The following is a 23,678-nucleotide window of genomic DNA, read 5'->3' on the forward strand; positions in this document are numbered from 1 at the left end:
TGAGATAGGTATTAAAACTGAGACTTTCAAGGGTTCCACAGTCAGCAAAGGCTAAATTAAGAGGAAGAAATTCCCATATTTACACAAGGAAAAGAGAAAGCTTGTCCCAGTTTTCCTACCATTCAAAAGCGAACAAAGTTCATAAAGATTTTATAACCATGGGTTCTGAGATTTGGATCCACAGTCTCTGCCAGCCCAGCACACTCCCACCCCTTCACAATCAAAAATAACACAAAAATGGTGCCAACGTCCTGAAATCCTCTGGAAAAAAATTCCTTCTACCCAGTCAAGTCTGCACAGTACAGTATTTACACATCCTGCTGAAGGAGAACTTACAAACAGGGATTATATCTCCAAGAATTCCAAATAGAATAATGTAAGTATAAAAAAAAAACTTTCATTTGGTAGAAGCATAAAAGAAATCACATACAAGAAAAAGAATTAAAAACTCTTAACAAAGACCAGAGAGATTAGAAAGAATTGAAGAAATTGTGTGTGAGCATCCTTACAAACATACACATACAGACACACAGACTTTTAAAACTAAATAGACTGATAATGATAACTAAAGAATTATAAAACAGAAAGATCTGATCAAAACTGACAATGCAGCACAAAAGAATACATTAGAGAAAACATGAAAGAGAAACTAACAGACATGAAGGAAAGAATGAGAAAAGGTTCAGAAGGTCAAATGGGAATTCAAGGAGAGAAAAGAACCAAGAAAGGTAGTATCTGATGAGATAATAACTGAGAATTTTCAAAAACTATTGAAAGAACCTTCCAATTCTAGAAGGGCAATAAAATCTAAAAGAATAAATATATTTAAATATAGACATAGGAAAACAATATAACAAAAGATGCAATGGTCTTAAATCTATAAAGAGATTAAATTACACTTACATATTACTCGGCAACAGAAGCCAAAGAATAATGGATTAAAATCTTCATAGAAAAAATTACCATTAACACAGAATTCCAGATCCAGCTAAACAATGGAGTATCTACTTTTCAGAAGCAGAAAAAACTGTCAACTATGTGTACAAACAAAACTGACTGCAATGTTAGCAAACAATTAAAAATACCTGATGTGAAATTTAATAATCCAAAAGGTAGTTTTTAAAATGATCAATACTTCCTATCAGAATATGATTGAGAATATTACAAAACTCTTTCATTACATTAGGGATTACATTAATCAGGGACTTCTCAGGAAGCCAGGGAGAAAGTGCTAGCAAACAACTTTCTCTTTCTGGCCCCTCAGTTAAAGTGTTCAGAGCTTCCAAATACAAAACCATATAAAATTAGAACAAAACTTTACAGTATTTTACAACCAAGTGCACCAAACAGTAAAAGCCTGATTATTTTTTCTAAGACAATATAATCTATTCTTCAGTCTATATTTCAATTTCTATACTTCCACAGTCTGTATTTCAATTTTTTAATGTCACTCCACAAATTCCTACCTCTTCCGCTTAAGAGAAAGTAAAGATATAAAGTCTACACAAACAGCAAAACTGTGAATAGCAAAATCTTACACATATCCAAACTGCAAACACATATAAATTGATGGAACTAAGAAAGGGCAAGGCAACTACTTATATGTTTTCATTTTCATATTTTTTGGAACATCACTTACATAATTATTAACCTACACTGAAGTTAAACAATCTTTAAAAAATTAAGAATATTTTCCCATTCCAATTCACTGAACTGAAGCAGCATTTGCTTTTACATTCACAATCTTATATAGGCACCTTTCTCTAAAACTGTACCTTGAGAACTACAGTTTAAAAAAACATTCACTTAAGATTTTTACTTACTTACTACAAGGTTTACTTTATATTTTTGAAAGTTTAACACACCAAATGAGTGACATTCCTACTGATCTGTGCGTTCTCTCCCACCTAGTGTTTGTAAGCCCAACATGGTGCTCAACGCATAGCACTGTCAAACAGTAAATGACTAAAAGGCAACCAGCATAAATCTGGAAAGAAAAGGTTTACTTCATGACACAAATAATTTCAAAACATAAATAACTTTATACAGGTAGTCCTTATGAGTCCCTCCCTTTGGATTTTCTTTCAAAATAAACCTTCATAAATATAATACACATTAATCCTGTGTTCAGGACAGTACTCTGAAAAACAAAAATCAAGGACCTTTTATAATATGGACTTCATTATAATGTTCTTGAAGCTGCAAAGGAATATATAACAGAAAGTTAAAAATTAAAAAGTCCAGCTAAAACTACCATAAACTGGAAGTGCAACTTTTACATTTTAACACATATTTAAACCTACAACAGCCAAAGAAAACCCAAGTTTTGTTTTTGGGGGGTTTTTTGTTGTTGTTTTGTTTTGCTGTTGATGCTATTCTTTTGACTCCCAATAAGTAACCTACACAAAAAACAGTGAGAAAAGTTACCTTACTAAGAACAATTTCCAAGAAAAAGTCAAGTCTCTGAGATTTCACCAACTGAACTGCCACACTCAAAGTTGCTTTACAAGTTATCTAGTTAACATAATCGAAGCTTTGAATACAGTGAACCTTCAAAATTGTGATTACCAAGACTTCCTTCCAGACAAGAGAAATATTTAAGAACTTCAAAGATGATCAGATATCAGAAATCTAAAATATAGCCACAAGAAAACAATCCCATTCATAATAGCACCAGAAACACTACTCAATAAACATAACCAGGAATTGAAAGATATGTACACTGAAAGGTGTAAGACAACGAAAGAATTGAAAAAGATACAGATAAACGCAAAGATATCTATTATTAAAATGCCCATACTGGGGGCGCCTGGGTGGCTCAGTTGGTTAGTTAAGCGTCTGCCTTCAGCTCAGGCATGATCCTAAGGTCCTGGGATCAAGCTGCATAGGGCTCCTTGCTCAGCAGGGAGGCTGCTTCTCCCTCTCCCTTTGCCTGCTGCTCTCCCTGCTTGTGCGCACGTGTGCGCTCGCTCGGTCGGTTAAATAAAATCTTTTAAAAAATTAAAAAAAAATGTCCATACTGCCCTAAGCCTTACAGCTATAGACTAAATGTAATCTCTATCAAAATTCTAATGGCACATCTTATAAAATAGAAAAAAAAACAATCCTAAATTTCATATGGAACCACAAAAGACCCTAAATAGCCAAAGCAATCTTGAGAAAGAACAAAGCTGGAGGCATCATACTTCCTGAATTCAAACTATACTCCAAATCTACAGTAATCAAAACAGTGTGGTAGTAGAATAAAAACAGACACATGAAGCAAAACAGACACAGAATCAAGACACCAGATATGAGCTCACACATATCTGGTCACCTAGTATTTGACAAGGGCGCTAAGAATATTCAATCAGGAAAAGATGGTCTCTTCAATAAATAGGGCAGAGAAAACTGGATATTCACATGTAAAAGAATGAAACTGAACCCCGATATTACAACACTCACAAAAATTAATGAATTAAAGATTTAAATGTAAAACTCATAGAAAAAAACATAAGGACAAAGCTCCTTGACATTGGTGTTGACAGTGATATTTGGACAGGACACCAAAAGCACAAGCAACCAACGCAATGACTACATCAAACTAAAAAACTTCTGCACAGCAAAAAGAAACCATCAGCAAAATGAAAAAGCCACCTACAGAATGGGACAAAAATATTTGTAAACTATATATCAGGTAAGGGGTTAATATCCACACTTTATAACAACTCAGTAGCGCAAAAAAACAAACAAACAAAAAAAACAATGACCAAAAAAAATGATTTAAAAAATGGGCAAAGGATCTGAATGGACATTTTTCCAAAGAAGATACAAATGGCCAACAGACACATGAAAAGGTGCTCAATATCACTACTCATTAGGAAAATGAAAATCAAAACCACAATGGTGTATCACCTTACACCTGTCAGGATGGCTATTATCAAAAAGACCAGATAACAAGTGCTGGCGAGGACATGAAAAGAATACTTCATGCACTGTTGGTGGGAATGTAAACTGGTACAGCCAGTGTGGAAAATACAGAAGTTCCTCGAACACTTCTGGGTGTATATCCAATGGAAATGAAATCACCACCTCAAAGAGATATCTACACTGCCATGTTCATTGCTGCATTATTTACAATAGCCAAGATATGGAAACAACCTAAATGTCTGTTGACAGATGAATGGATAGAGAAAATGTACACACACACACACACACACAAACACACACAAAGAGGAATATTATTCAGCCACAAAACATAAGGAAATCCTACCATTTGCAACAACATGGATAGACCTTGAGGGCATTACGCTAAGTGAAATAAGGGAGACAAAGAAAGACAAATACTATTAACATCTCACCTATATGTGGAATCTAAAAAAAAAAAAAAAATCCAAACTCGAAGACACAGAAAGTAGATTGGTGTTTACAAAGAGAGGGCGGGAGAACTGGTGAAGATGGTCAAAGCATAGAAGCTTCCAAGTTGGAGATCTAATATACAACATGGTGACTAGAGTTAATAATACTCTATTACATACTTGAAAGTTGCTAACACAGTAAATCTTAAAAGTTCTCACCACACACACACAAAAAAACTATATGAGGTGATGGATATGTTTACTAACCTTATTGTGGTAACCATTTGACAAAATATATATATATATATCCAATCATTACACTGTACACCTTAAATTTACATAACATGATGTCAATTATATCTCCATAATGCTGGAAAAAATAAACAAAATCTAGCCACAAGAAGAGACTCCTATCCTATGGCTATCCTGTTCTGTAGACTGTGCTTAGAAACCATGTTTACACAACAACCATGCAAAGATAGATACTGCCTTCCAAAGACAGTACACAGCTGCCACAATCCTACATTTCAAGATCCATGAAAGATTTGTTTTATTAGAAGATACCTGAAGAGTTAAAAAAAAAAAAAGTAAAAGCTGTCTTGTACTGAAAATAGCAGGAAGTAGTGAAACTAAAATTGGTAAATTCATTGTGGATAAATCCAGACAGTATCACTAAAAAATTTACATGTATAAAAAGTCATTCACTATAAACAAGTCATTCCAATGCCCTTTTTTTTATATACACAAAATGCTTATTAAATCAGGAAAACCCAATACACATTATAGAATGTCTGATTTTAGCAGAACAGTTGATAAAGTAGACAAGCTACCCTTGGAGACAAAATAGATAAATACTGAACATGGCTGAATAGTAGTATAAATCAGTTAAATGTTAAAAGGTTAAATGATCATATCCCAAAGTTGCCAATTAATGGTTTAGAAAGTGTCTTAATCAGGTATCAAAAGAGTCCGTTCTTTGTGTGAACTTACTAACATTATAATCAATTTCTTGGATAATAAGACTTGCCAGTTTATAATGATGTGAACATAAGAATATCTCAAAAGAGGAAAACAAAGGATAAACCAACTAAATAATATTTCATAAAAGATTTTTAGGGATGCCTAGGTGGCTCAGCTGGTTAAGCATCCAACTCTTGATTTCTGCTCAGGTCATGACCTCATCGTGGTGAGGTTGGTCCAGCTGGCATCAGGCTCCATGCTCAGCAGGAAGCCTGCTTGAGATTCTCTCTCTCTCTCCCCCTCTGCACCCCCACCCCCTGCTCACTTGCTCTCTCTCTAAAATAAATAAATCTTAATTAAAAAAAAACTTTTTATCCTTTGCCACCAAACACTTTCAGTTCCTTTTCTAACAATGGTTTTTCTTTTTTTTTTTTTTTTTGGTATTAGTGATTATTCACCTAAAACACACACATTTTATAATGATATTTTAACATTATGATTTCAGCTAAAGACACACTCAAAAATTTATGCAACATAATGATTTCCAGTTATATATAGGTATCCATGTACTACACACAATTGGATGAACCCAGAACATTTTGCTTTGTATACATATCAAGAGGAATGCAGAGCTATCATCTACAATTCTTCAGTCTTTTCTGCCTGTGTTCTATTTCCACAGTTTAAAGGACTTCTGTTTGGCCTTTCTTCCCCCAAAGGTGCTTATCTGTGCCATAATTTGACTTTTAAGTGCAGATAAAATGCAAGATAACCCTTGTTAAGCATCTGCCTTAGGCTCAGGTCATGATCTCAGGGTCCTGAGATCGAGCCCAGCACAGGGCTCCCTGCTCAGCAGGAAGCCTGTTTCTCCCTCTCCCTCTGCCTGCTGCTTGTGTTCCCTCTCTCGCTGTCTCTGTCAAATAAATAAATAAAATCTTAAAAAAAAATGCAAGATAATCTTGAGCATCAAAAAGGCTGACATAAGTGAAGAAAATGGTACAAAACGAATAAACTTTCCAAAGAGTAAACACCCCACCAACCACCACCACCAAGTTTTCTCTTCCACTTTTGGCAAGTACAATATACTTTTATCAATTACACTTCACATTCAAAGTATATTTATTTTCAATTTGTTTACATTTACATACACTCATCTTCATTGCTAAATTAATATTTTCTTATGTGTGAAGTTGGTCAGTTGCAACAGAAAACAGCATAATTTCCCATTAAAATTAACGGAGAGGCGCCCAGGTGGCTCAGTCGGTTAAGTGTCTACCTTCAGCTCAGGTCAGGATCCTGGGTCCTGGGATCAAGTCCTGCAATAGGCTCTCTGCTGTCCCTCCCTCTCCCACTCCTACTCTCCCCAGCTCTCCCTCTCCCCAACACCCCTCTCTGGCTCTGCCTCTGCCCACCACTTGTGCTCTCTCTCTCAAAATCTTTAAAAAAAATTTTTTTTTAATTAATGGAAATATGTTTTCATGTAATGGCTTTTCACTTATTAACAGCAGGGTTTTCAAGAATGAATTCAAGACATTAAAGGATACATACATTTGATTCTGAGTTTGAGGCAACAAACAAGAGTTTAGACAGCAAGGGATACCAGTTCTACCTTGAAAAAGAAAAAATTATAGAGCCTCAGTTAGACTAGCAAAGGATACCTACACTCCAAAATAGACTAAAGCAGCACAGGACGAGTGGTATCAACTAGCAGGAACAAGAATCACACACTTCAAGGCTTATGGATTTTAACTGATTGCAATCATAACAAATTAGTGTGATACTAAAATCAGATTTGTTCTATAGAGTTGAAAAACACCCAACAAGATTAAAAAAAGGCAGAGTTGCACAAAGGAAGAGAACAGATAACAGAACTAGAGCAGTCAGGATACTGTGAACTGAGCATCAAAAAAATTAGGATCATAATAGGTAAAAATGAAGATGAAGATTTCCAATAAGGATGGTTCTATTCCAAACATTTAAAATGATAGATAAAACATAAAAAGAGATTAACAAAGATATGGCTGAACTCAAAACTAAAATAACCTCTACCTGAGTCAGAAACAGTAAAAATTCAAAACAGTAACCAATACCTAAATGCAGTGTAGGAAAGAAAGAATGGAGATGACGACCAGATACTGGCTCTACAGTAGGCAAAAGGTCAGAAATTCAGCTCCTACAGATAACAGTAACAGAACTGAACCAGATTCACTACTTGGCACCAAGGGGTAGGAATGGGAATAGGATTTCCACAGGTTGTGGGGACAGGGAGGAGGAGGAGAAAGTGGGGAGGAGAGGAGAGGAAGAGAAAGGAGATGAAAAATAATCAGGCTGCAAACCTATTACCTAGAGTTACAGCTTTATAAAAGCTCTGAACCTGGAGAGGAAAAAGGACAAAACATCTAGTCTTACAGCAAATTTTAAATTAACAACTCCTTAGTATCAAGTATGAAGCCAGTATTCACATCAATCCAACTGCTTTGTAAATATCTTTTCAGTTATTCTTTGTTGACTGATTCATTTATCATCTTGGTTTCTTTTTATTATTCAGTTTATCATTCTTAGAATTTGGGGTTGGAAAAACCAGTTGGTCCTGTAGGGATTCCCAGTATGAATTCTGTTGATGGCATCTTCAAAGTATTTAACAAGTTTTTTGTCCTTTCATTTCCTATAAATTTGTAAATTTAAAGGCTACATCAGGGGGCACTTGGGTGGCGCAGTTGGTTAAGCGACAGACTCTTGGCTTCAGCTCAAGCCCTGATCTCAGGGTCATGAGCTCGAGCCCCGCATCAGGCTCTGTGCTCAGCGTATGAGTCTGATTTTCTCTCTCTCTCTGCTCCTTCTCTTCTCTGCTCTATCTCAAATAAACAGATCTTTAAAAAAAATAAAGGCTACATCAGATTCAGGATTATGACTATGGCACAGGTAGCACAGCATACTCCTAAATGTATGTATCTACTGTCCAGATGTCTCCCCCTTTGTAGTGACAATAGCAGTTACTGGTGATCTTTGCCTAGACATTATTAAGAAATACAAAATGGCGGTATTCTATTATTCTTTCTTTTTTTTTTTAAAGATTTTATTTATTTATTTGACAGAGAGAGAGTGAGAGAGGGAACACAAGCAGGGGGAGTGGGAGAGGGAGAAGCAGGCTTCCTGCTGAGCAGGGAGCCCGATGTGGGACTCGATCCCAGGACCCTGGGATCACGACCTGAGCTGAAGGCAGATGCTTAACGACTGAGCCACCCAGGCGCCCCACTATTATTCTTTCTTGATTCGGTAGAATACATCTATAGAAATTTCTCTCCTGACCTACTTGGTTACCCTGAGACACAAATTATACGAGTAGGACAAATGTTTATTTTTCTTTATTCACCAGTTGTCAAAATAATAAACTGGTCCAATAGCAACTAATTAAAGGGTTTTTTTTTTAATGTTTTAGTATCTTGAATTCACACGTTAAACATTTGATTAGTCTCAATTCATTAATTACTATCTATTGATGTTCAAATTCTCCCCATTTTGGCCAATGGGATATTATTCAGGATGGCTCCTGGGTTGTTCTGACACTACCCTCATAGTTTTGGGCCTAATACTTCAGAAATGTTCTAGGCTGTGGCAAACAGATTCTAGAGTGGTCCCCTGGCCCCTGCCTCATGGTGTTCTCACCCTTGTGCAATCTCCTCCTATTAAGTGTGAGTGAGACCTGTGACTTGCTTCTAATCAATAAAGTAGGGCACAGGTGACAGGATCTAAGTGATTACATATACATGGTTACATTACCTAAGACTGTAACCCATGTTACTAGGACATGCTTTCTCTCCCTTAATGGCTTTGAAAAAGCAAGCTGCCATGTTGTAAGCTGCATATGGAGAGGGCCATATGGCAAGGAGGTAAGAACGGCGTCCTAGACAACAACCAGCAAGAAACTGAGGCTTTCACTTGAGCAACCTTCAAGGATCCGAAAGCTACCAACAACCACATGAACTTGGAAGCAGCTCTTTCCCCCAGCTAAGCTTCAGATGGCCCCAGCCTTGGTCAACACGGTAATAGCAGCTCTGTTAAACACTGTAAACCCAGTTAAGCAGAGGACCCAGTTAAGCAAACTCCTGACCCACAGAAACAATAGTATAATAAATGTGTGTTGTTTTAAATGTGTGTTGTTTCTAACCTTGTAGTAATATCGTAACACAGAAATTAATCATTAATTTGTAGGTTTGTCTCATACAATTCCTGTCTTAGAAAATGCTCATTCTAAGCACTAGTTTACTTTTACTGTGAAAGGTATTTAAAGACCACAATATAGGAACCAGGAGTGTTTTTCTGCTACTGGGTTGATCATTGTTTCTAGGTCTTTTGCGCCAGAAAATTTTCACATACATTTTAAATAAGCTAAATTATGGCATGACTCATACAAATTTAGTACTATGGGATTTTTACTTAATTTCACTGACCTTAACACTACATGTTTTCAACAATGCTAAAAATCTCAGTTTTCAATAATACCAACGTAATTACTCATTTCATTTGGCCCACAATGCACACATTACTCAGTACTGGAATAACAATGTACACATTGGGTGCCTGGGTGGCTCAGTTGGTTAAGAGACTGCCTTCGGCTCAGGTCATGATCCTGGAGTCCCAGGATCGAGTCCCCCATCGGGCTCCCTGCTCAGCGGGGAGTCTGTTTCTCCCTCTGACCTTCTTCCCTCTCATGCTCTCTACCATTCTCTCTCAATAAATAAATAAAAATCTTTGGGAAAAAAAAAAACAATGTACACATTACTACCAAACTTATGATTATAATAGTTGAAGCTTTGTTTTCCTTTTTTGCCATCCCTCCTCCGCTCTCTTCCTAGGGTATATTCTAATTGGGATATACAGTCAAGTTACCATGTTTTAAAATCACGTGGCATAGGTCACTCTGGTGTCCACCAAGTGAATACAAGTAAGATTCAGTGGTTTCATTTTACTTTTGATTCTTAGGGATTTTTAAATTTTTGTTTAATAATTATGTAAAATATTTAAATGGCTCTAAAGTCTTCAGAAAAAGGAAAATTCAAAGCATAGATTATACCCGTGTGCTTTTCTACACTATGCTTCTCTCCCCCATAAGGAGCCATCATTTTTCAGACTTCATTCTACTTTTAATAAGAGCAATATATAGGGGTGCCTGGGTGGCTCAGTCGTTAAGCGTCTGCCTTTGGCTCAGGTCATGATCCCAGGGTCCTGGGATCAAGCTTCACTCAGCGGGAAGCCTGCTTCTCCCTCTCCCACTCCCCCTGCTTGTGTTCCCTCCCTCTCTGTGTCTCTGTCAAATAAATAAAATCTTTAAAAAAATTTAAAAATTAAAAAAAAGAGCAATATATATAAACATCTCCTTCTTAGCACGATTGCATATTAAAAACATCTATCCACTTTGTTTTTTTTTTTTTTTACCGTGTCTAGAGGCACAGTGGTCCTGGTAGAAACTAAGTAACTTGAACGAGGGGCACAAGGGGTTAGCAGTGATGGAAAAAAAGTTTTAAAAAATCTCCACTCAGCCTAACAAACCAAAAATGGAAGAAATGATGGGGGGAACTAATAAAAAAATTAACACCAAATGATATTAGTTTTACAAAATAGTCTTCACAAAGATTTTTAAATTTGAATATGTTGAAGATGTCAGAGAGGTAAGAGACTCCTTTTTTAAAGTAGCAAAAAGAGGTCCGGCCGCGTTCCCAGGGAGCTGGGCCGGATCTGAGGGCTGGGAACCCCGGAGCCCAGAAATGCCCCAAAGGCGTCCACCCTTGAGTGGACCTGGTGTCCCTTGGCTCAGCGCCCCCGTTGTGGTGAGCCCCCAGTGCCAGCCCCGCCTTCAGCCTGCATCCCCCAGATTCTGAGGCGCCCCCGTCGGTGGGCCGTGTGGCTGGCAGCGGCTCCCCCTTCTCCACAGCCACCCTGTCGCGGATTGCGAGCGAGCGGGAGGTGCCCAGCCGTCCCGGGGGCAGGGGCGGGCGGCCAGGGGGTGGGGCCCACGGCAAGGCCACCTCCCTTCTTTCCCGGAGCCTGGGCGGAGAGGGAGGAAAACTTCCGGGCCTGGGCTCCGGGCCGCTCCGTCTGCCAGCCCTGCGGTCCCGCCCACCGACGCCTTCCCTGGCTCCCCAGTGTCCGCCATGGCCAAAGCCTACGACCACCTCTTCAAGTTGCTGCTCATCGGGGACTCGGGGGTGGGCAAGACTTGTCTGATCATTCGCTTTGCAGAGGACAGCTTCAACAACACCTACATCTCCACCATTGGAATTGACTTCATGATCCGCACTGTGGATGTAGAGGGGAAGAAGATCAAATTGCAGGTCTGGGATACAGCCGGCCAAAAGCGATTCAAGACGGTAACTACTGCCTATTACCGTGGAGCCATGGGCATTATCCTAGTATATGACATCACAGATGAGAAATCCTTCGAGAATATTCAGAACTGGATGAAAAGCATCAAAGAGAACGCCTCTGCTGGGGTAGAACGCCTGCTGCTGGGGAACAAGTGCGACGTGGAGGCTAAGAGGAAGGTGCAGAAGGAGCAGGCTGTCAAGCTGGCTCGGGAGCATGGGATCCGATTCTTTGAGACAAGTGCCAAATCCAGCACAAATGTGGATGAGGCTTTCAGTTCCCTGGCCCAGGACATCTTGCTCTAGTCAGGAGGCCGGAGACCGGGAAACAGCCACAAGCCCCCTGGCACTGACCTGAAAGCTTGTGACAAGAACAACACCAGCAAGTGCTCCCTCGGCTGAGGACCCTAGGCCTGGAGGCTGAACCTGAGGGAGGCAGGGCTGTGGGTGGGCAGGGGAGAAACGGCAGGTGGGACTTGGAGGGGCTAGAGGTAGGTAGATGGTGGAAGAGTAGGGAGCAAATGGAGAAGAACATGGGAAGGCAAGAGAAGGAAAGTAGGTAGACTAGAGAGGGAAGGAGAGGCAAAGAGGAGAGAGAGGCGAGGGAATGAAAGGAGATGAGGGGGCAGGAAGAGACGGGAGAAGGAAAGAACGGGCCCTGGGTGTCAGACCTTCCCTGGGCTTTTAGGGCAGACATAAATGTAAATAAACAGTTGATTCGTTGTTATTGGGGAAAAAAAAGTAGCAAAAAGATTATAGAACAAAAACAGAAAGAAATGAAATAGACAGGTCTATATGAAAAAGCAACTCCCAAATCTCAGAAATGAAAACTGCAGACAAAATAAAGTCTGAGTAGAGTAGTATTGGTAAACTGCTACACAGTACTGAAATCTAGTATGAGGCATAGAAAAATAAAGAGAAAAAAACTGAAAGAACAATTAAGATACAAAGACCCCAACTTAGGTCTTTCAAAAGAAAAATGAAAATAATAGAAGTCATATTTAAAGAGCTGAGAATTTTCCTAACTTGAAGAAAGATCAGATTCCTCACAGTGTATGTATTCTCTTAGTACTAGTCGGATATACAGAAGTTTGCCCACACAATGCACTGTGGTGAAATTGCAAAATATCAAGCACAAAGAGCTGCTACTTAAGGAAGTAATTAACCAGACTGCTTCACAACAAATGTCCATAACTTAAGGAAACCACATGCAAACACTGGCATCACTAAAATGTTTACAAATCTCTTAAAAAGTCACATGGGATGAATGGAGACTTCAAAGCTGGCTACACCTTAAACTTTATCCATACTTTAACATTCTTACATAATTATTTTCTTACAACTCTATAAAAGCAAGCTGTGGACAGTGCATAAAAACTAGTAACTTGGGCACCTGGGTAGCTCAGTCGTTAAGCATCTGCCTTGGGCTCAGGTCATGATCCCAGAGTCCTGGGATCGAGCCCCGCAACGGGCTCCCTGCTCAGTGGGAAGCCTGCTTCTCCCTCTCCTACTCCCCCTGCTTGTGTTCCCTCTCTCGCGCTCTCTCTCTGTCAAATAAATCAAATCTTTAAAAAAAAAACTAGTAACTCAAAGACTTATTTCAAAGCATCTAGTAAATTCACACATTTTAGCCTTAAAAAAACAAGCAAATACTAAGCAGTAAAATTTTAGGGAAAAGAAAACAGTAGCATAAAAGAGAAAAAACAAAAGTCAATTCCAGGCAAAGAATTTGAAAGGCAACATAAAAGAACATGTAAGAGTATCTTTAGAACCTTGAAGTAGGGAAGGATTCCTGAAGACACAAAGTATAAATCGTAAAAGGAAAATAGGGATAAATTCAATTAAATTAAAATTTTTAACTTTTACTAAGACAATATATAAGAAGACAAACACACACAAAAAAAGAAGCCACAAGATGGGAGAAGACATTTGTGATACTAATCAGCAAAGAATATTCAGAACATATACAGAACTCCTCTTAATCAAAAAGAAAAACAACCCAACACAAAAATAAACAATCATTCCAGAGAAAAGGGGAAAAAATGGCCAGCAACCATTAGAAAAGATGTTTCCTCTCAGAAAGCAGAAATGCAAACCTACAAGGTATCATTTCATTAGGGTATCTTACTTTAGTATTTGCCAATTATCAAGTATAGGCAAGAATGTGAGCCATCACATGTATATATTAGTGAGGGGAATAAACTGATACAACTACACTGGAAAACGTTTTGGTACTACCTAATAAAGCTGAAAATGCACCCCTCCTACAATTCAGCAATCCCACTCCTAGTGTGAACAGGAGCTCCAAAACAATATGCTCAAACTGCAAATCTCAGCTCATTAGTGGGTAGCAAAAATCAACTTAGTGGGTCTTAATCACTATTCTTATTTTTAATGAAATGGACTAGCACCACATAGGTATTTTTTTAACAAATTTTTTTTGTTATAGATGTGGCACATCTGATAATGTACTGAGTCTCATAATGTAAAACTTACTACAGTAAGTAGTAACAAATGTTTTTTAAAACACTATCCTGGAGACACTTATGTATGCAAGTGTACCCATAGACCTATGCAGGGTGCTCACAGCATCATTTTTTATAATAGCAAAAGAAAAGTGGAAACAACCTAAATGCCCATGAACAGGTAATAAAGTGAAAAATATTCATACAACGAAATTCCATGCAGCAGTGAAAGTGAATGAATTTGAGCTATATATAACATGGTGAAAGAATATCAGGACCATAAAGCTGAGGGTAAAAAGTTGCAAATAAACTCATACAGAAGGATCTCATTTATAAAGTTCAAAAAAAATACAAAAAGTTCAAAAACAAACAGAAAAAAATATTTTAGGTATATAAATATATGTGGCAAAACTACAAAAAAAGCAAATATAATGGTTACTTCTGTGGGGGGGAAGAGCACATAAAGAAATTAAAATTAAAAGTTAGGATAATGTTCTTGAACTGGGGATTAGGTACAAGGCTGTTCACTATATCCTTACTCTTTATCTTACATGTATCTTATACACTATTTTTATGTAGTTAATTTTAAAAGAAAAAAATTTTAAATAAAGTTGAATGAAAGGTACACAGGTAATTGGTAGAAGGGTATTTCTTTTACATTTAATCTTTAAATTGTACAGACACATTCTATATTCTCTTGTACACATGAATCATTCAGTATTTGTTTTATCTGAGAGAGAGAGAGCCCGCACAAGTAGGAGGAGCGGTAGGGAAGGGGGGTGGAAAGAAGCGGACTCCTTGCTGAGCAGGGAGCCAGATACGGGGCTCAAAACCAGAATGCTGGGATCATGACCTGAGCTAAAGGCAGACACTCAACTGACTGAGCCACCCAGGAGCCCCTCAATATTTGTTTCAATTTTCAATAAAATAAAAAGATGACAAGTACAAAGAGGTAAACGTAAATTTAAAACTAACAAGCAAACAGGCATATACTTCCCCGCTTCTTAAATTTATACAATATAATTATGACAGTGCTAAATACCTCTAGAAAGTTATACTTTGAAACAAATTCTGCCCCCCAAAAATAAAAGCAAATACTTCAAAATATAAAATAAGAAATTTCTAAAATCTTTACCAAAAATGCCCAGGATTTTCTTGACCTAGCAGAAAGCTACCTTAAGAAATCAGGTAAAGTAACTCAAAAGTAATAACTAAAACTCCTTCCACAAAAATAGTGTGTTATTTTAGGGGCACCTGGCTGGCTCAGTTGGTGAAGTGATTGACTCTTTAATCTTGGGGTTGTGAGTTCAAGCCCCACGTTGGGTGTGGAGATTACTAAACAAACAAACAAATAAATAAATAAATAAAATCTTTTTAAAAAGTAGTATGTTATTTTAAATGCTACTGGGACGTTTTGCTTAAATAAAACTGAAAGAATATGGAATATAATTATTCAACTTATGCCAGATAAATAATGCTAGACAAGCAGACAAGAATTCAGCCTTGCTCATTTTACATTTATTTTATATTTATAAAGTATTTCTTTTCTCCCCTACCCCTATCAGACAAGGTAAATGCATGGGTTATATTTTACATAATTCCAAGGCTAATCTTAAATGTGTATTTTACTTGAAAAGTGCTCCAAAAATTTCAAGTTCAGAAAGATTTTGTTCAGGTTAAAACTAAATGCAATTTTTGGGCCCTCCCCTACCCCCAACCACCAAAGGAACAAAAGAACTAAGTCACTTTTACAAAGGATCCAATTTAAACTTAAAATTACAGTTAACATCTAGGTCAAACTTAAAATGACTTAAGAAATTACTCCCATTCATCAGAACAGTGTACCAACCACAAGTATTATATCTGAAACTGTACCCAGAAATGAAGAGTACCAAATGATATGACAAGCTTGAGAAATTCGCATCACAGAAATCGTAACCGTCAGTCAACCTCAGACATTCAGGTTATGAAAACTGTAAAAGAATTACAGAGCAAATTTCAAATAAACATGACTTCCCAATAAACTAAGTAAGTATGGGTCAGAAGCAACATAAATGAATTGAACCTGTGTGTGGATATTAAAAATGTAAGGAAACATTTTAAATGTTCAGCAACATAGCATTCAGAACACTTGGGAGCTTTCAATGTACAGTTCAGCTTGTTCAAGTTTACTTCAAAGACTAGATCTAAACACATGTAATCACTAAATTATGTACACATTTTACTCAGTACACTTACATTACTGATGAACAAAGTTAACTGGTACTATGCACAGATAAATTTTTGTGTATTTAATACACAAATTCCGAAATTCGTGTATTAAATAGCTTTCCATTCTGCTCCCAAGAGTAACCCTGAAACCCTTATTCTGGAAGTCTCATTTTGCATGGCATTTCATGTAAAGCAACTAGCCTTGCTAACAGAGAAGACTGGCACAAATGATAAGCAGAAGGCTCAGTTGAGTCCTAATCATGTTCAGTTAAGCAACTCATTCATTCATTGAAATGACCACCTACCAGAGATATAGTTCAGTGGTAAACAAGACAAAGTTGCCACTTCATAGTGCTTATATTCTTATAGGTGAGACAGCTATCAAACAATATAAAAAAGCATATACTATAATGATAGGTAGTAGTAACTGACCAATGAAGAAAAATAAGGCTAGGGACAAAGAATAGAGTAAAAAGGCAGGGTGATAAAGGTTGGCCTTTCTGATATAGCCAGTAAGCAATGCCTACAAGATCACATGGCAGTAACTCATAATACATTCACAGGAATTGAAACTGAAAAAACTTCTTAAAATCTAGAAAGATCATAGTCTACCTATTTTCTACATAAAACATTTTATAGCATTTGATTTTAAGTTGCTTTTACTATTTTCTCCACTCAAAAAATTGCAAGTTCTCAAATTTAAGTCACTAACGTTAAGAGTCAATCCTCTAACTGGGAGAAAAAAATCTGTATAACATTAATGTAGCTTTCTAACACCTAAATAGATAATTGCACATGGACAGTGCCTTATTTTTATTTTTTTTAAGTAATCTCTATACCCAACATGAGGCTTGAACTCACGTCCCCAAGATCAAAAGTGGCACACTCTACCATCTGAGCCAGCCAGGCACCCCTTTATTTGCTTATAGAAAACATACTTAAACAGCTCAATGAGTGAGGATGGACTCTAGAGTCAGAATACCTCAGTTCACATTCAGGTTCCTCCTCTTACTTGCTGCTCTTTGACAAATTATTTAACCTGTCTCCCTAGTTTCCACCAAATAGTACCTCTCATAAAACTGTTTGAAAGGATTATATATGGTACTGTACATAAAGTGTTTACAGAGACTTACAGCAAATAAGCACTCTAATAAGTAGCTATCACTTATGTAGCAACTAGTAAGATAATACAAGCAAGGCAAATGAGCCTTAGGCAGGTTAAGGTTAAGTAAGATAGTTAAGTTCACACATACAGTAAGTGGTACTAACTAGCAAGACCAAACTTAAGCTCTTCAGAGTCCCTACCATGCTTTTTCTATTACACTATACATTATATAAAGTACTGAGAAAAAAGAAACTTGCATAAAATCTTGGAGTTATTAAAGTTCAAAACCTGTAGGTCTCCTAAGCACTGACTTCCAGCTTATTACACCAGGCCAGACTGTTTCCCTGGCAACTTAAATGACTCAGGTGCAAAAATAAGTAATAACTGTCCCACATTTTCCAGTGAGAATGTAGCATAACATCAGGTCTCTTGATAGACAATTACTGAAAATCATGTAAGTTCTGATAACTAATCATAACTGTTACTAACCAATCAAAATAAAGAAATGTGGATAAAGGACGTTTTCCTCCAGTAATGGTAGGCAGCTAGGATCCTATGGCCCCCATGAAACCTATTCAATATGGAAGCTATCTTAAAGGACCTCTCTCACTGGAGTAAATGACATTTCTCCCCTTGGTAAAAATACATGAGCTAGTGTCTACAGAAAGCTAAATATTTCTGGCGAGCAGTCTACTCTCCTATATACTCACTTATTTCTATAAATTCATTAAACAGGAGAATAAAAACAGAAGCTATTATTTCTATAAAAACTAAGTTACATCCTTTGGAAGGTCTTAATGAATGAATGGAAAATCTAGAATGATTTTTAACTTGGAAAGTTTCCCAGTGCCTACATTTTCATTCTGTTTTAAAGAAACCCATACTAGAAACCACAGGCAATGCTTGTAGGGTATAATTTATAGAAAAGAGATCAGTAACCCCTACTCAAAGACAAGAGATTGATCCAAATAAAAAGACAGACAATAATAAATGTTTTAAGTTAAAACAAAACACTTAAGGTACACAGATATTTGAGTTCTTGTTTTAACCAACTTTTTAAGTTACCCAACCAATGGTCCTAATCGCACAGGAAAGGTCCAGATGATCTCCACAACACTCTAACATCACTACCTCCCAAAAAGGGGTTCCCAAAAGCCTCCTGCAACTTTTCTTCTGTTCTCTGTTCCTAGGAAAGGAGCAAACTGAAAACTCCGTATGTTCAAGAATGAGGTATCCATCACAGTAAGAAACTGCAGGATAAGGATTTAATTCACTTATAATGAACAGATATTTAATAAATCTTTATTGAATACCTGCCTGAGACCCTTAGGATCCATCAATAAACAAAACAGACAAAAAGTCCTGCCTACAAAGAGGTTACATTATAGTGTGTGTTGGCGGCAGAGAGGAGGGACAATGAACACAATCAACAAGGAAATTATATAGTATGTTGGAAGGTGGCAAATGCCGTGGAGAAAACAGAGCAGGATACAAGACTCATTAAGTAGGGCAGTGCAGCTTTATGTTTTTCTTAAAATTCATTTATTTATTTATTTGAGAGAGAAAGGGAGCGGGAGAGAGGGAGAGAGAATCTCGAGCAGACTCCCCAGCTGAGTTTGGAGCCTACTAGGGGCTGCATCACCACCCTGAGATGAGGACCTGAGCCAAAACCAAGAGTTGAACTTTTTTTTAAAGATTTTATTTATTTGACAGAGAGATAGAGAGCACAAGTAGGCCAAGCAGCAGGCAGAGGGAATGGGAGAAGCAGGCTCTCCGCTGAGCTGGGAGCCCGATGCGGGGCTTGATCCCAGGACCCAGGATCATGACCTGAGCCGTAGACAGCCGCCTAAGGGACTGAGCCACCCAGGTGCCCCAAGAGTTGAACTCTTAACCGACTGAGCCACCCAGGCACCCCAAGGGAGTGCAGCTTTAAGTAAAGCGGTAAGACAGACCTTTTGAAAAACATTTGAAGGACAAAGATTTGAAGGAGACTAGAGAGTTGGCCATGCTGATATCTTAGGGAAAACGTGATCCAAGGAGGGACAGCAGTCATTTAAAGGCCTTCAGACAGCAAGTGGGGCTGGAGAGAAATAAGCAGGGAGCAGAGTAGTAGCTAACTTGTGAGTTAAAAGAGAATGGGAAGAGTAGATTCTGTAAGGTACTGCAGGCCATAGGGACTTTGGCCTTTACTCTGCACAAGAGAAGTCACTGCAGTGTTTTGAGAAGTGATAGGATCTGTTTGCTGAGTTGAAAAAGACCACAGGGAGCTAGTGAAGAAGCAGGAAGGCCAGCCAGGAGGCTAATCGCAAAAATCTATGCTAAAGATAAGATGGCTTGGGCCCACCTAGAGAGCAATAGAGGTGGTAAGAAGTGACTTGATTCTGGATATATTTCCAAGATAAGATAGAGCCAAGAATGCCAAGTGTAAAAGATAAAAGAGAGAAGTCAGGACTGACTCCAACTTTTCTTTTGCCTGAATGTTGGATGGAGCTGCCATCAAATGAGATGGAGTAGACTGCACCTGAGGCAGTTTTAAGGAGAAAAATGGAAGTTCACTTTGACTACTTCACCTACAAATGGAAATGCAGAACAGGTTGTATAGAGTACAGAAGGAAAGCCTGGGCTGGATATATAAATATGGAAGCCATGAGCATATAGGTATTTATGACATTGGATGAGATCACCAGGGGAGTATAAAAAGAAAAGTGAAGCAAGAACTGAGCACTTCTACTTCAAGAGTAGAGGATGAATCATAAGGCAGAAAGAGCAAAGCAATTAGTGAGGGGTGAAACCCAAAGAGCAATGTCCTGGAAGGAGGGGGGAGTATAAACAAATTAATTTAAATTCTACTTAGTATACAAATCACTTTGCTGAAACCAGATTTAAGTTAAAAGTTCTTAATCCACTTGTAGTAGTTAAGGTGATACGTAAAATATTAAATCACAACTTTTTCAAAAGGAGTGGAACAGTTCTTAAATTCCTAGGAATACTCTATCTCCTACCGGAGTCTCTACTAAAACTAGTCTTAGTACTAAAAGTACATTTTGCCTATTTTATCTTTCGAACATTAAAGCCTAAACTACGGGGGGGGGGGGGGGAACCTAAATGGTTTGCACTGCTCTTTCTTTCAAACACCAAAAAATATTTAAACAGCAAGTGAACAGCCCAGCATGCAATTATAAATTGTCATTACTTTTCTTTTTCTAGAGCTCAGATACAGCAGGTTAAGTTAATCAAACTCTTCAGATCATAGTACCTAAAATTTTTCCCATTTAATTCTGTTTATAGAAAAAGTAGCTTATACTCTTATCTAAACCAATGTTTTCCCTTTGATTTGCATATAAACTACATTTTTAAGATCAGAACATCCAAAATCATGTTCACAAAAACTGAAAGAGAAAGCAATAAAACCCAACTCTACTTATGCATAAGAGTAATCAATGTTATTTATAAAGAACCAGTTACTTGCTTCTAACCTCTAAGTATACTCTGGAATTACCTTCAAAATAATTAAAAACATAAACAGTACAAGAACAAGCAGCTTATAAGATGTTATCCTCAAATATTTGAATGTTCCTGCAAAGCATGATCTCTCTACATTTCTTATTACATATTAGAGGTCAGATCCCTAAAAAAAACCAAAACCTTCCCTGGAAACATTGTTTACTAACAACTTAAATTTTTACAAAGTATTATGAGATCTTTTAGATTAAAACTTTCTTTGCTATACAAAAATTATAATAACCATTCAATTAAAAATACATCTTCCATATCTTTTCAAGTAAAATTCAATTTTTACTTCAATAACAGTAACAATCTAACATGAGTCATTTAGAAGTTAAGCCTCAAAAAAGCCTTCACTTCTTTGGCCCTTTAGAAAAGCCATATTGACTGTTATTTAACATCTAATTATTAAAATGTTTTCCCTACTGAAAGTAGATTAAGGCCTACAAACTGGAAGGAGACTTGGGGTGAGACCCAAGAAAACACATCATCAAGCAGAAGAGACACTGATGCTAAGGAATGATACAGAAAAAACTAAATTGGGAACAAAACCATAAATTCACGGTTCTCCACAAAAAAAATGTTGACCCTGAGTCATCAAAAGGTTAATACTCAATATCCTTTATAACTTTAAAGTGCTTAATGCATTTAAGAAAATTTTTCATTAGGCTTTCTTATATTTTAAGTTTCAGTATGAGTCTCAGAAAGGTAAACAGAACACCTCATTCTCCAAGCATACCTGACAGATAACTGTTATGACTGCTCAAGCTGCAAAATTAGAAAAGTCATTTCTAATTCAGTGTTACAGAGGGGAATGAATCTTTCTTAGAACCTACAAACAATAAGCCCAGCTATTTCTTGTTAGTCGTAAGCTGAAGGTAGAGGGGGGCAGCTTGTTTATAAGAACACAGTAAATATGAAAGTCTATATAACAATGCCCGTCCACCCCAAATACAAATCAACTCCAGAGTACTCAACGTTATTCTTGGGAAGATCATCCCAGTCTTGTTAACAACCCTTTTAGCCAAGCTGGAGACAGTGTTGCCAGTTGCCGGCTAGGTGAGGTAGAGAGAACAAGTGCAACCTAATTTAGCAAGAACTCGAACTTTTGATCAATTCCTACGGCAATTCAAAGTGTTTCGTACACACCAAGGTATTTATCTATAGCAGGGTACGGGGGTCTAAAATTTTCAGGACTTTCCACAAAGCATCTCAAAAAACCCCACAACCTTAAACAGGTAGCTCTTTGGGCAGTGCATATTCACATGTCTGCTAAGGAATCCTTCTCTGATACAGGCCCAAATACGAATTTCGATTCCTCCTTCCTCCGGGAGAAGGAATGGCTAAAATTAAACAGCCCGCTCTTTAACCTCATCAAGCTGCAGCTGGACGAGGTTAGGATACCGCTCCTCCGGTGCACACATGCTCCTTCACGACAAACGTGCGGGGCTGCACATCCCACACCAGGTGTCTGATTACCGAACGACTTTTCTAGTCTGCGGGTTTGGTTTTCGGCCGAGCTTCCCAAAGCCAAAAATCTCATTGTTGGGAACCGAAGGGGGGAGGGGGACTCACTAAGGAAGACACACCCCTCGGGGAGAGGAAGGGATAACTTCCCCCGTCTCGAGGGCGGTCCACACATTTTTCCAAACTCCCCTCACGCCGCTTTCCCAGCCCCAACCGCCCCCCACCGCGACCCGGGGACACGCACACGGCGGTGGGAGGGGGCACTGGGAAGGGGGCCAGCGCCGGTTCCCTAAGTATCCGGAGGGACAGCGAGAACTGAAATTCCAGCATGGCGTAAGCATGGCCCAGCTCCGGCCCAGGGACGCCGCCGGAGACGGGCTCCCTCTGTCCATCGGCCGAGGAGGCGGTAATCCGCCTTCCTCCTGGGGACCTTCAGGCCCAGCTAAAAATAGGCGCCTCGGTCACCCCAGGGCCCTCTTCGGCCAACCTCGCACCGGGAGACGTCCCCAGGGAACTCCCCGGACGCGCTCGCAGGCGTCGCGGCGAAGCCCGGGTCGGGCCCTGGGCGGCGCGGCGAGGCCAAGCGGCCCCTAGGAGCCCGCCCGCCGCGGCGGCCCGGCTCAGGCGGGGGCCCCGCCGTGGCGACCCGGCGCCCGAGGCCTAGCCGGCGGGCGGCAACAACCAGCGGACGATGTCCGGGCCCCAGGGCCGCGCCCCCCGTCCGGCGCGGCCCTCCCGCCCGCCCTGGGACACCGCGACTGGCACAGTCCTCCCCCACCGCGGTCCCCGCGGCCGGCCCGGCGCAGCCTGCTCACCCTTATCCTGCACAGCCGGGGAAGGAGACCGGGAGGACGCGGCGGCACGGGCACTACAGCCCGGGCCGCCCGCTCCGAGGCGCCGCCGCCGCCGCCGCCGCCGCCGCCGCCGCCGCAGTTGCTCAGGTGCCGTCGCGCCGCCCGGCAGGAAACGGGCGGCTTCGGGGCGGGGCGGCCCCCGGCACGTCCCGGCGTCTGGGCCGGCGGTGCCCGGGGACCGGCCCCTTAAAGGGACAGGCGCCCGCCGCCTCGGCCCCCCGCGCGCCCGTCCGCGGGCTCCCGTAAGCCCCAGTGTGGGGCTGGCTCGGGATTCCGGGGCTTTCCTCCCGAGGCAACGTCCCGAAGCTAGATGGGAGGTGGGAGCACAGGGTTTGGCGGCTCAGCGGAATTCCCTTCATTCATTAGCCCTGCTCTCGTTCTCTCTCCCTTCTTTCCCCAAAGCTGGTTTCGTC

At 39.5% G+C, this 23,678-nt stretch overlaps 1 protein-coding gene and 1 pseudogene across 9 annotated transcripts in view; one reads left to right on the forward strand and one right to left on the reverse strand.

The window, feature by feature from the left end:
• The window catches only part of KTN1 (kinectin 1), a 116,125-nt gene extending 92,828 nt beyond the window's left edge, over positions 1–23,297 (reverse strand). For all 9 annotated transcript variants that reach the window (XM_088024582.1, XM_088024581.1, XM_028111611.2 and 6 more), the window contains exon 1: positions 23,227–23,297. The gene's annotated coding sequence lies outside the window, so the exon portion shown is untranslated. The remainder of the gene's footprint in view (positions 1–23,226) is intronic.
• LOC114215686 (ras-related protein Rab-13 pseudogene) lies at positions 11,435–12,090 on the forward strand (annotated as a pseudogene).
• Positions 23,298–23,678: the final 381 nt, after the last annotated feature.

Source organism: Eumetopias jubatus, unplaced genomic scaffold (genome assembly GCF_037043125.1).
Source record: "Eumetopias jubatus isolate StellerSeaLion01/CBP00866 unplaced genomic scaffold, mEumJub1_p1.0 scaffold_7, whole genome shotgun sequence".
NCBI lineage: Eukaryota > Metazoa > Chordata > Mammalia > Carnivora > Otariidae > Eumetopias > Eumetopias jubatus.